General features: G+C 43.9%; 1 protein-coding gene across 8 annotated transcripts in view; it reads left to right on the top strand.

Annotated features, from left to right (window-relative positions):
* ACACB (acetyl-CoA carboxylase beta) overlaps positions 1-13,812 on the top strand; it is a 127,030-nt gene that overhangs the window by 3,615 nt on the left and 109,603 nt on the right. For 4 of the 8 annotated variants that reach the window (XM_074295608.1, XM_074295598.1, XM_074295590.1 and 1 more), the window contains exon 1: positions 719-836. The exons of 3 other annotated variants lie outside the window; for them this stretch is intronic. The gene's annotated coding sequence lies outside the window, so the exon portion shown is untranslated. Of the gene's footprint in view, positions 1-718; positions 896-13,812 lie in introns of those variants that run through there. One more of the 8 variants, XM_074295551.1, reaches the window with a different exon arrangement.

The raw sequence follows: 13,812 nt of genomic DNA, 5'->3' as shown, positions 1-13,812 counted from the left end.
GGCACCTCCCGCGCTCCAGCTGTGAGAGGAGCTGCAGGCCCGCCAGCGAGCTCCTTATTAGGCCGGGCTGCGCCTGCCCTTTGGCTCGGGGCTCCCAGCTGCTGCTACAGCTCGTGCCCTTGAGGGGACTCCGGGCCCAGCGCAGGCTGGCCCCGGCCGGGAGATGACCTTTGGCCCACCCGCTTCCCTTCAACCCCCGCTCGGACCCAGTTGGGCCTGATGAGGAGAGCGCTCCTTTAGCGGCTTGTTTTTTTCCTTTCCAAACACGTGGAAGTCATAGAGGAAAAAGTCCGAGGGTACTTGCATAATGATTAAAGAGTCAGGTGATTTGGGGACACTCGCAAGCCTTAACCCCTTAAAGCCTGTGGTGGGGAAACGGGCCCCTTTTAGGGCGGGGGGGGGGGGCAAGGCAGGAGTCAAGCGCCCCCCTTCCCCCCGCCCGGGGAGCTTCTCTGAGGGGCTGGGATCTGTCTGCTGCGCCCAGATTTATGTGCCCAGGGGCGCTTGTTCTGTTCCATTTCCTCTTTAACTTTGGAACAAAATCGTGGCCAATTAACCAGCCCCCCCCTCCCCCCCTGCCCAGCGCGAGCTGGCTTGTCACTCCTCTGCCAGAAGGAGCGGGTCTGGCCGGGCCGGGCCACCCCCTTCCCTCTCCCCCTCCCCCCCTTCAGAAGGGCGGCCCTCGGGCCTGCAATGGTTAAGCGCTCCCAGGGTATTTTTAACCAGCAGGGGCCCTTTAATCAGAGAGTGACATTTGCCGGGCGGGAGCCACAAGCGCTCAGGCCTCCCAGCTGACCATGGGCAAGCCGCTGGTCCCGAGCCGGGCCGCCTCCCTGGTAAGTGGGGACCCCGCTCCCCTCGCCCACCAGAAGGCCTGAGTCACCCTAAGGGGAAGGTGAGCGCGGCGGGTCTTGGCAAAAACAATCTTTTCTTTCACTCCAGCTGAGATTTCCAGGGCAAAGTTGAGTCTAATCAAAAAAAGCCAGATCCAGCCTTGCCACTGAGCGATCCCGCCCTCCTGCTGCTTACTATAAATGGGTATCTGACTGGGGCTCTCCTCCCGGACTCCCGGCCGGCCCCAGAAAGGCTCAGGGGGCACTGCTGGGAAGGAAAAGTGCTGGTTCCGATCCAGGAAACTCTCCACAGCTTTTCTAAACCGGTTCTAGCCCGTGGGGTTGAAAAGAAACAACACTTCCACCGCAGGGCAGTCTGGGAGGGATCCTGGGGGGCCAGCCTGAGCTTCCTCAGTGCCCCGTGGGACGATGGGAAGGGCCTGACTCTCCCAAGCCCACCCGGAGCTCTGGGAGCCGAGTCCTGAGAGGTCCCTGGGGAGCCCCTTCAGAAAAGTCTGGCCCCATGGTGAAATGCTGTCCTGTTCCCCAGAGTCCGGGGGTGAGAGGGCAGGCGGGTGGGATCAGGGGCGAGAGGGGGCCGGCTTTCAGGAGAGTGCCATAGGAAAGCAAGAGCTCGGATGTGGAGTTGGTGCCCCTGTTGTTTCCTACCTGGCTGACCTCCTCCCCCCCCCCCCAGTTTTCTCACCTGTAAAGTGGCAGAGCTGGTGTTTTCTAGGGCCCCTTCCAGCTCAGTCTCTGCTCCTATGACGCAGATGCGATATCGATCTGATCTGTTGGCCATCCTCGTTGGATGTCACAAGAGGGATTGTGGCTCCAACTCCTCGGGTGTCTAGAGCTAGGGGTGATGGGGTAGTGGGCAGGCTCGGCCACAGTGGCCTGAATTTGTGAGGGTGAAGATGTGGAGCAGTTATCGTGGCCCCCCACGCCCCCAACCATGTGCTCTCCTTCTGGGATGCCCAGGGAAGAGGAGGAGGAGGAAGAAGAGGAGGAGGAAGAAGCAGCCAGGCTTCCTTCCCTTCTTCCCGGGTACAGGGGCAGCCCTGGGCAACATTTTGAAATCAGAGGCGGAATTGGTCTTTGGCATCCCTCGCTTCCCTTTCCCCTCTCTTATCTCCTCATCCTCTTGTGCCCCAGCCTCCCCACGCCCTCCTGTTGTCCCTCTGCGGCTCCCTTGTGTTCCTGTTGCTCAATGTTAAAATGCCAGCTAAATGCCATTTAGCCACCATTCCCATGGCGCAGAGACCAGAAGCGAGACTGGCTCCTGAGCCCCCGGCTTCCAATCCTGCCCACTCGGGGGCTGTCTGGATGAGCCCTTTCCAGCTGCCTTAGTTTCCTCCTCTGTAACATGAAGAGGATGAACTAGGTGATGTCTAAGAAGTCTTCCTTTTCTCCTTCTAAACCAGAAGTCCCAGAACTTCCACGGAACATTAGGGGGAAAGGATTGGGGTCATCCGGAGCTTAGAGCAAATGACTTAGTCCATTAATTAGAAGTTTATTGACCAATCAGACAGACACTGGAACACGGTGAAACAGAAGAAATTAGGAGAATGCTTATTGAATGATCTTTGGGGCAGAGGCAATCCCCATCTGATTTCTCCAGCTATTCACTATGATTATCTTTCTCTGTGTCTCTGTCTCTCTCTCTGTCTCTGTCTCTCTCTCTCTCCCTTCCTCCGCCCCCTCTCTCTGTATCTGTCTCTGTCTCTCTGTCTCTGTCTCTGTCTCTCTCTCCCTTCCTCCCCCCCTCTCTCTGTCTCTCTCTCTGTCTCTCTCTCTCTCTCTCTCTCTCTCTCTCTCTCTCTCTCTCTCTCTCTGTCTCTGTCTCTGTCTCTCTGTCTCTGTCTCTGTCTCTGTCTCTCTGTCTCTGTCTCTGTCTCTCTGTCTCTGTCTCTGTCTCTGTCTCTCTGTCTCTGTCTCTGTCTCTCTCTGTCTCTGTCTCTGTCTCTCTGTCTCTGTCTCTCTGTCTCTGTCTCTCTGTCTCTGTCTCTCTCTCTCTCTCTGTCTCTCTCTCTCTGACTCTGTCTCTGTCTCTCTGACTCTCTCTCTCTCTCTCTCTCTCTCTCTGTCTCTGTCTCTCTGACTCTCTCTCTGTCTCTCTCTGTCTCTGTCTCTCTCTCTGTCTCTCTCTCTTTGTCTCTCTCTCTGTCTCTGTCTCTCTCTCTGAGGTAATTTGGGGTTAAGTGGCTTGCCTCTAGGGTCACACAGCTAGGAAGTGTTAAGTATCTGAGGTCAGATTTGAACTCCTGACTTTAGAGCTAGTACTCTAACCCCTGTGCCACCTGGCTGCCCCCGCTCTTGCCTCTCATGATGGGCATTTCTAGGACTTTAGTTGTCCTGGGACAGGAAATGGCATCAACTTCTGGGGGCAGAGGCAAGCCCACCTCTTGGGAGCTGGCCCACTTTCTCAACTAACCCATCCTGAGGTTCCCTCAAGCTTTCCTGTTTTCTGTAGGTTCCTAGAGTGCTGACCTTTGACTTGAGGTCAATCCCACTAACATTTATTAACAGGGTGACCCTGGGGAAAGCTGTTAACTTTCAGAAGCCATTTCCTCATCTGTAAGATGGGGGTATCCCTTAGAACAGCCACACCTAATGCCAGTGAGAAGATATTACAATATCTTATATTACATATTACATAATATATACAAAGCAGGAATTTGGCAAACCTTAGTGTGCTATGGAAATGTTACTTGTACCTATTTGGCCACATCAAGGAACATTTATTAAGCCCTTACTGTGATGTTGGAGGTACAAAGAAAAATTTTAAAAACCCAATTTCTGCTCTCTCCAAGCTGCCAGTCCAGCATCAGCCTCCAAAAGCTGCTCCCCTTCTAAGAAAAACAAACCAAGAAAAACCCATGCATGATTTCCAGAATGTTTTTTGGGGTGGAGCATTATTTTTTTTTTCAGGAATACAAAAAATATTTTCCTGACCTTGCTAAGCTAATTTATTCTTCAGGAAAAATGGAAATTCACTAGATTGAGAAGCAAAAAATGATAGCCTGGTATAAGGAATAACTTCTTTACATATTACCCCAAGGCTGGCTTATACTCTCCTGCCCACCACCCTGTACACTTGTTGATCCTGGGGGTCTATAATAGCTTGTTCACAGTCACACAGTTCAGTAAGGAGCTGGGGTCCAACCCTGTTGTCTGGCACCATAGAGACTGGGAGATCCTCAAGCAAAGGCATCAGTTTTGCCCTTTTTTTTTGCTTAGTAGGTGCTGGGCACACAGTAGGTGCTTCATAAATGAGTATTAACTTGTTGTTTGACTCTGGACTCAGCCCTCTAGTTTTACCTTTCTTTGTGTTGACTTGTTGATTGACTCTAGATCCAGCTCTCTAGTTTTACCTTTCTTGGCTCAGCACAGTGCTGGGTATACAGTAGGTGCTTCATAAATGAGTATTGACTTGTTGATTGACACTAGACCCAGCCCTCTAGTTTACCTTTCTTGGCTCAGCACAGTGCTGGGTATACAGTAGGTGCTTCATAAATGAGTATTGACTTGTTGATTGACACTAGACCCAGCCCTCTAGTTTACCTTTCTTGGCTCAGCACAGTGCTGGGTATACAGTAGGTGCTTCATAAATGAGTATTGACTTGTTTGACTCTGGACTCAGCCCTCTAGTTTTACCTTTCTTTGAGTTGACTTGTTGATTGACTCTAGACCCAACTCTCTAGTTTTACCTTTCTTGGCTCAGCACAGTGCTGGGTATACAGTAGGTGCTTCATAAATGAGTATTGACTTGTTGATTGACACTAGACCCAGCCCTCTAGTTTACCTTTCTTGGCTCAGCACAGTGCTGGGTATACAGTAGGTGCTTCATTAGTGAGTAGTGACTTCTTGATCGACTCTAGACCCAGCTCTCTTTGTACCGTCATGGCCACCATGAGTTTGTCCAGGGCTCATCTCCATCTATATCTACTTCCTCCTGGCCACAAGCCCACAAGGGCAGCAGGGCAGAGATTATTACATTTATTTGTCCAGTGAGCAAGCCTGAAAGGGTACTCTGCCTTGCCCAAGACCAGTGCCCTGAAGAAAAAAGTGATTCATCCAACTTAACCTGGCTGGCGACTTCAGGAGTGATCAGCAGCTCTGGTCTCTTTAGGAGAGCCCATTTTTCATAACACTGCCCCTATCTACTGCCCTTACTATATTCTTCTGAGACATCCATGACAAAGGCGATTTCTGTCCCCATTTTATGGATTTTAGGGGCCAGCATCTAGCAAATAGTAGAAAGATTAGTCCATGGAAATGTACCTTCCCTCCCTTCTGAAGATAAGTGTGTCAGCTACTTGTGAAAAGGCTTTGTAAGAAAGAACATTTGGTTCCAAATCGGTCCTGAGTTTGAGAGGAAAGGTGAAGGATGGATTTACTTTCTACACCTGTATTTCCTGTGCTTAGCCATCGTTTGGTCGGTCAGCAAACACCTGTTAGCCACCTGTTAATGTGCCAGGCCGGATGTAGAAACAAGCTAATTAAGTCAGATCCTACCCTCCAGGAGCTCACATTCTAATGGGGAGGCAGCACACAAAAGGGAGAGCACTGCCTGCTCCGAAACGAAGAAATGGCGAGCTTGGGCAGCCTCCTTCAGTGAGGTTCTGGGAAGAGCCTTCGAATCCTAATTGGAGGCTCACGGGACACTTCCAAGCTGAGAGATCCAGGGCTGAAGGTGCTCTTCCAGGATGAAGAATTTCTGGGGCTTGATGGAGAAGGACCAAGGGGGACAGTGCACAGTGCCTGACATCAACTAGTAAATGCTCTTTGATTGTTTGAAACAGTCAAGGTATCATCAAGGGAGGTTGAGGACAGTGACGGTAGCAATAATAATTTATATATATATATATAGATATAGATATAGATATATAGATATAGATATGTATATGTATGTATGTATATATACATATACATATATATATATATTTATATACACACACGTATATCTGTATGTATTGTTTTAAATTCTTCAGTGACAGCCACATGAAGGGTATAGAACAGGAATGACAAGCCCATTTTACAGATGAAGATAGGTTCAGAGTGGTTTAGGGAAGGGCCCTGGCTCACTCCCATGGGAGTTCAGAGAAGGACATGTCACGAAAAAGTCTTAGAAGACAGTGGGTCCCCTGGTTGAGCAGCTTTTAAAGCTTTTCCCAATGAAGGAAAAAAAAAAGCAGTATTGGTTGGTATTGGTTTAATCTTCTGATGTTTGGATCAGAGCATGAAGTTATCAATTTTCCAGTTGCCCAGAGCTGGACTTCCCCCATCCTTTCCCTCCTGCTGTCCTACTCCAAAGAAGATTCCATTTTCAGAAAAATGGCTTCTAGCCCCAACCCCTCATTTATAGATAAAGGAGGGACTTGTTCAAGATCACACTGAGCTATTATTAATTATCTCTCCCCCAATAAGGTCAATTTGAGGCTAGTTTCCAATATCATTCACATTTATAATATAATTCACATATATATATATATTTGTGTTTATACATACATATAGATTTATACTATAATTCATATATTCATTCAATATCATCCATTCATTTCTCTTGACAAATATTGTATATAAGACTATGTACTTGGTAGCTACTTAGTGGCCCAGCCCTGAGGCTCATGTTTACTATTATAAATTCCAAATCTGTTTTCATTTCCAAATGATTTAGTTCTCTGAAATGAAGTTTCCTTGTTCTTTTTCTGGCTTAACTTCTTCAATCAATGAGCAATTATCAAGCACCAACTATGTATCAGGGACTGTATTATAAGCACCTACTGTGTATCAGAGACTGTACTATAAGTACCTACTGTGTATCAGGAACTGTATTCTAAGCACCTGCTGTGTATCAGGAACTGTATTCTAAGCACCTACTGTGTATCAGGAACTGTATTCTAAGCACCTACTCTGTATCAGAGACTGTACTATAAGTACCTACTGTGTATCAGAAACTGTATTCTAAGCACCTACTGTGTATCAGGAACTGTATTCTAAGCACCTACTGTGTATCAGGGACTGTATTCTAAGCACCTACTGTGTATCAGGGACTGTATTCTAAGCACCTACTGTGTGTCAGGGACTGTATTCTAAGCACCTACTGTGTATCAGGGACTGTATTCTAAGCACCTACTGTGTATCAGGGACTGTATTCTAAGCACCTACTGTGTATCAGGGACTGTATTCTAAGCACCTACTGTGTGTCAGGGACTGTATTCTAAGCACCTACTGTGTATCAGGGACTGTATTCTAAGCACCTACTGTGTATCAGGGACTGTATTCTAAGCACCTACTGTGTGTCAGGGACTGTATTCTAAGCACCTACTGTGTATCAGGGACTGTATTCTAAGCACCTACTGTGTATCAGGGACTGTATTCTAAGCACTTCTATGTGTCAGAGATTGTACTATAAGCACCTACTGTGTATCAGGTACTGTATTATAAGCACCTACTGTGTATCAGGTACTGTATTCTAAGCAACTACTGTGTATCAGGAACTGTATTCTAAGCACCTACTGTGTATCAGGGACTGTATTCTAAGCACTTCTATGTGTCAGAGATTGTACTATAAGCACCTACTGTGTATCAGGAACTGTACTATAAGCACCTACTGTGTATCAGGGACTGTATTATAAGCAACTACTATGTATCAGGGACTGTATCAGGAAGTATGTAAGTAGGGATATATGCTATATATGCACACAGATAGGAGGTGAAGGGATTGAATGGAGAGCAAGGAAGCACTAGAATCTGGAAGGCATGAAGGCTTTTGAGACATGGGCAGGGAGGAAAGAAGTAGGACATTCAGGCATGAAATCTAGCCAGGGCAAGGACAGGATAGGAGATTGGAGAAATAGTTTTAAGAAGGGACACAGGGGTCACTGAGTCCATTTCCTCAAAGATGGTTGTTCAGTCATTTTTCAGTTGCCTCTTCATGACTCTTATTTGGGGTTTTCATAAAAGAGTTTCTAGAATGATTTGCCATTTTCCTCTCCAACTCATTTTACAGATGTGGAAACTGAGGCAAATAGGGTGAAGTGACTTGCCTAGCTATAGTAAATGTCAAGCTGGCTTTAAATTTATCTTTCCGACTATAGTTTTGCATTCAAATTTTTTTCTTTTCTTTTTTAAAAAAATTTTTTTAAATTGATTTTTATTTTATTGATTGATTTTTATTTTCAAATCTTTTTTTTTCTTACAAAAAGGTTTATCATTGTTATTTTTTCCCCCCAAAGAACAATCACCACAAAAAAAGGACAAAGAAATTCCTTAATCCATAGGCTGGCAAAAACAAGTTTCCATATTAGTCAAAAATGTATTTCTCTCTCTGCATCTTAAGTTTCATCACCTTTCTATCAGGAGGCAAGCAATGAGTCTTATCTTTATTTTTTAGATTTGTAGTATTATTGCATTGCATTCACAAGTCTTACTCCCAATCCTGAGCATTTTCTGCTGTGCTGTATATGAGAAAGTATCAATCAATCATCAAATATTAAGCGCCTATTTAATAGGTTGCGTACAAGACATCAAGAATATAAAGACAAGAGGGAAGATCCCTGTCTTTAATGGGCTTGGGGAGCAACAGCTACATATCTCTCTGGGTATATATACAAGTTGGGTTTACAAAGTGTTTTGTCTCATTTGATTTTCCCAGTAACCTGAGAAGGGTAGTGCTATTATTATCCCCCCCATTTTAGATGAGGAAACTGAAGACTAGATGGGTTAAGCTATTTGCCCAAGGTCACACGGAGTAAATATGTTGACATACATTAGCCTTGGAGGGAAGGATGTGCACAGATTGTGGATCAGACTGTGCTCCAGAGGTTGACAAAGTAGGCTGAAGCCAGATTGTATAGGAAGGCAAACATTGCCGTTGACTTCTTCTGTAGATGAGAGTCCCCTGGATATATTGGGTAGGGGAGCGATAGGTACAATGGATTTGCACTTTGAGAAAATCACTTTGTCACCCGAGTGCTGATAGATTGGAAGAGGCTTGAAGCAGGAAGACCAATTGGGAGTCCGCTATTATGAGTCTAAGGTGAACTAACTGAACCATGGCCTGAGCTAGCTAGGATGGAATGCCTTGTACCAGCCGGTGTGAATTGCCCAAGTCTTGTTTTCTCTGGTTTAACCAGTGACTCAGTATTTTCATGTAAGGATGGTTCTACTCTAAGCTCTGGATCTTATTTAAGCTCTTCCCATTAGAAAAACACCCCCATGTGTAGATTGCAGCAATCCTAGAGAGGTCTTCTTTTCTGGAACTTTGGCAACTGAGTACCATTCTATACTCCTAAAGACTCATTACCGGTAATGGATTAGTTAGCCGTGTCAAACCATGAATAAAAGGAAAAATAAAAATAATTCTCATTCCCAAACTTCCTTCCATATTAGCCTCCAAAGTGGTAGGGGAGAAAATGGGTCAAGAGGGCTCTAATAAAAATAACTCTCATTCCCAAACTTCCTTCCATATTAGCCTCCAATGTGGTAGGGGAGAAAATGGGTCAAGAGGGCTCTAATAAAAATAACTCTTTCCCAAACTTCCTTCCATATTAGCCTCCAAAGTGGTAGGGGGAAAATGGGTCAAGAGGGCTCTAATAAAAATAACTCTCATTCCCAAACTTCCTTCCATATTAGCCTCCAAAGTGGTAGGGGGAAAAATGGGTCAAGAGGGCTTTAAGAATCATATTTGTAGATCATTTATAAATGATAACTGAACTGTTGGTGCTCCAGGTGTGAGCTGATGATCTCTGTTCATTGATGCATGAACAAATATACTGTTGGACTTAGTGGAAGACCTCCCATGTGCTACAAAGAGCCTCTCTGGAAGAAAAAGAGCTACTGATGGGTTTCAAACTTCACTGAGACATTGAAGGGCTTAAAAAAACCACTGAGCATAAATTCTAGGACTCTCTGGCTAGCCAGTTATTTTTCCTTCAAAAAACTTTCATCTCTCTCAATTGCAACTCAGAAATTTTTTAAAAGTTATAGAAGAATAATAGAATAAGCATAAAGATAATAGCAGTTTAAAGATTTGCAAAGTTCCATGACATATGTTATCCTATTGTCTTCTCATAACGTCCCAGTGAGGTGAGTGTTCATTTTATCCTCATATTATAGATGGGGAAACTGAGGCTGACTTGCTTAGGGTTACATAGCTAGTTTATCAAGCATCATTCAAAATCAGAGAACACCCTAGTTACTACACTTCAGAGAATCTAAAACAATCTCATTTTTACATGATTTTACCACTTAATGTGAAAGTAGCATGTAGATGTTTCTTAATAAGATGCATTCATAATTGCCCCAGACTACTTTGACCTAGTTTTAACTCAGTTTTATTTTTTAATTATCAACTCTCTTTTTTCTCTCCATTTTTCTCCAACTTTCTACTTAAAAAAAAAACAAAAAAACTTCAAGAAAAAAAATAATTAATGGGAGGGGGGCAATTCCTATTGTCTGCTTTCATTTAATCTGTTTTTGAGCCTGATGTTTTTGGTAGGATAGGAGAATGAATAGTGTGCTGAGAATTCAGAAATCTGGGTCTAATTGTGATTGACCTAAAAGGCTACATGACTTTGGGCATGTCACTTTTCTTATCAGCGCCAAATAGAAAGATCAAACTACATATTTTCTAAAGGTCCATTCTAACCCTAAATCTAAGATGGTTTTTTGAGCACAGAAAAATTTAAATTTCTGCCTCACCCCATGCTGGGAACTCATGGTTAATTCTCCACTTAAAATAGTTAATTGTTTTTTTTCTCTTCAAAATTCACAATGTTCCCTGGCACTCTGTGATCTCCCAGAGTAAAAAAAAAAAAAAAAAAAAAAAAAAAGCTGTTAAGATTTATTCCTAGAAAATAAATAATTTCTTACAAAATTATAAAGTACCAAATTAACAAAACAAGAGATAGATAATTAAGCAACCCAGTCGCAGAAAATGAAATTTAACTGAAAATGACCTGGGGGTGGAGGAACCCACTGATCCAGGCCCAGATTTGTAAGTAAATTCTATTGATTGTTTCAAGAGGAATGAATACAAAAATGAATAACTGAGAAATTTACTTTTATGAAATATAGTCTTGTTACCCAAACCAGGAAGGAATAAAGTAGGGAAAGAAGACACTATTAGAGTCAGAGCCACAACTAGACCCTGTATTTCCCAACTCTCAGAGGTTTTTTTTTTTGTTTTGTTTTTTGTTTTTTCTTCAAGATTTTGTTTGTCTTTATTTCTTCTCTCCTTAACCCTTGGAAAGGGTAGGATTCTGATAGAACAATAGTCTATTCTTTCCAATTCAAACATAAACACTTCATCATCATTTAGACTTGTCAAGTTGTTTAAGCATATTTACTTTTCTCACTTGAGATCAGCACAGCGTTCTTTCTCTGATACCATCCATGGCACAAAAACAGGTTAAGCAGAACCAGCCATTTTTGGACATGTGTCCAAAAATAGCTCAATCTAATTTATATTGATAAAATAATATAAGCAAAATTCTAGCAAAAGGATAACTAATTTAAAATCATTTTTCTAATTACTTCTTCCCTCACAAAGATTAATAATTATTTCTTAGCTTTAAGATCCAAGGCTTGGAACAGAGTTGCCCTTAGGTGAAAAAACTAATTGAATCATAGAAACTTAGGCTTCTCTGATGCTTTACCTCAGAAGAATCTGAATTCTAAGGGAAAATATTCTATTTTACTTGATTCCTTCTTTGTCATATTTGGTAATGGACATAATGGAGATTTGGATCAACAATGACCAAGTGTGCCTTGGGATCTCCAAGAATTTCCTTGTTGGACATTCTTATCAGGAAGGTACCTGCTTTTCCAAGAACATCCCTTCCTCATCAGCTCTTCTTCCCTCTTTGGAGAATAGGGATCTTTCCACTACCTCAGCCTTTCCAAGAATACAGCTTTCACAGAGAGGGTTTTGTGTGTGCCCCCAGGAAGTGTTAGATATTGGAATGAGTTTGGCCTGGGCCCCAGACCTGGAGGTTAACCCTTTAAGTGCCCCCCCTTTTCTCCTCTACCTCCTCATCTCTGGTTGAAGAATTATTGTTGATCTTGTGAGTGTTCCTCTGGGATTGGCTTCAGTGACTTATGAGAGTGACCAGTGGTAACCACGTAAGTTCATTTTTCATTCATTTGGGCAGGAAGCGTTCAGTGTCTGTGCCTTGTTCTTTGGGTTTAGAATGGGGCTGGACCCAACTTATGATCTCTAGGAGTTTTCGATGAAACAATAATAAGAGTACAAGGTACTGGGGAGCCATGGGGGACTGAGAGGCAGCCTCTGTGTAAAGGGCTGAAACTCTGAATAGGTGCATTGGAATCAGACAACCGAGTACTTAAGGCTAATTACCCATTGGACAATACTCTTAGCATATGCTTGGAAAATGGCCCTTCTCACTATTCTGTGCTGGCTCGATCTTTTGGTGTATACAGAGAAGTGTAGGAGGGATTAGGGAGTGGAATAAAATAAGCCAGAGTCACTTTGGTAGTGGACAAAGAGAAGGGAGTTGTCCATCTCCTTCACTTCTCCCCCTAAAGACCAAGAATAAAGACAAAGGACTTTTGCTTATCTTGACTCTGGCTGATTCTGGGGCCTCCAGGGGGCTAAGTCGGTCTTCATATCTCTGGTTGAGCACTGACTGCCTAGAAAGGAGGTCTAAGTTCTAGCTCCATATTCAGATGCTCACAGGGGTTCTCAAACTACGGCCCTCAGGCCAGATGTGGCCCACTGAGGATGTTTTATGCGGCCTTCTGGGTTATGGCAAATGGGCTGAGGGGCGGAGACAGAGTGAGTTTTTGTTTTTACTCTAGTCCGGCCCTCCAACAGTCTGAGGGACAGTGAACTGGCCCCCTATTTTAAAAGTTTGAGGACCACTAATCTAAGATCTCTTCCATCTCTGAGACTTCAGAATACTTTATGATCTTGGCAAGGAAGTCAGCTTCTCTTCCTCTTTAAAACGGAGGGTTTGGGTATCTTGCTTATTGTGTGTGGGGGGAAAACCACTAATATAACCAGCCATGATGCAAAGTTAAATATTTCTAGAGTTCAGGAAGGAGAGAGAGTTTGGAAGGAAATCTGAGAGCAGGTTTGAGCAGAGCTCGTGTTTGGTGAGTGACAGTTGGGAAATCCCTACCGGGATTTCATTCCCAAATGCATTATAACTACTTGAACAGCTGCCATGTACAAAAGCCCACCCCACTATGGCCTGAAGGAGATACGCTCTTTAGATGAGACAAGACCCCTGCCCCTTGAAGTTTGTGGCTTAGTAGGTAGGCCTTACTTGCCACATAGCACAGCCTGGGGAGACCGGGACTGGAACCAGGAAGACCTGCTTGAAATCTTCCCTCTGGCGTGTACAAAACTGTACGGCCCCAAACAAGCGCTTCCCAGTAAAAGGCTTTCTCCCCCTTTTCCTTTTCATGGATTTAAGTTGCAAAAATGGTTTCAGATTAAGGTGGTTTCCTTATTGATGAAATTACCCAAATCAAAAAAAAAATGCTAAATGTATCAATGAAAAACAAAAACTCGATAAAGTCCAGTGTGGGTGTGAGGGGTCTGTGTGAACCTCAGTTCATCATCTGGAAAATGGGGATAATACTTTTAGTATGACACTTTGCAAACCTACATGCCAGTTATTTTCATTATTAGTATCATTGGCAAAGACCTGGTGGTGGTTAGGTAATTTAATAAGAACATAGCCCAATTTGTCAGGCTGTGACATAGTTTAGATTGGTGCCAGATTGTAGAGAGTCCTGAATAGCAGGCCGAATTTGAACCTGATGGAGGAGGCTTTGCACAAAAAAGTCCAAAAGTTCTACAGTGATGAGATGGCCTTCTGTCCTGACTGTGCTCTGATACTCTGTGTGACCTTGAGCAAGACCCCGTCCCCTAACTGGAACCTAGTGTCCTTTTCTTTAAAACGAATGAATTGAAAAAAAATTTTTTTTTAAATGAAAAAAAAAT

The sequence above is a fragment of the Sminthopsis crassicaudata genome, chromosome 1 (assembly GCF_048593235.1).
Source record: "Sminthopsis crassicaudata isolate SCR6 chromosome 1, ASM4859323v1, whole genome shotgun sequence".
Taxonomy (NCBI): Eukaryota; Metazoa; Chordata; class Mammalia; order Dasyuromorphia; family Dasyuridae; genus Sminthopsis; species Sminthopsis crassicaudata.
The sequence above is the reverse complement of the archived record's forward strand: the minus strand, read 5'-3'. Positions and strand labels throughout refer to the sequence as shown.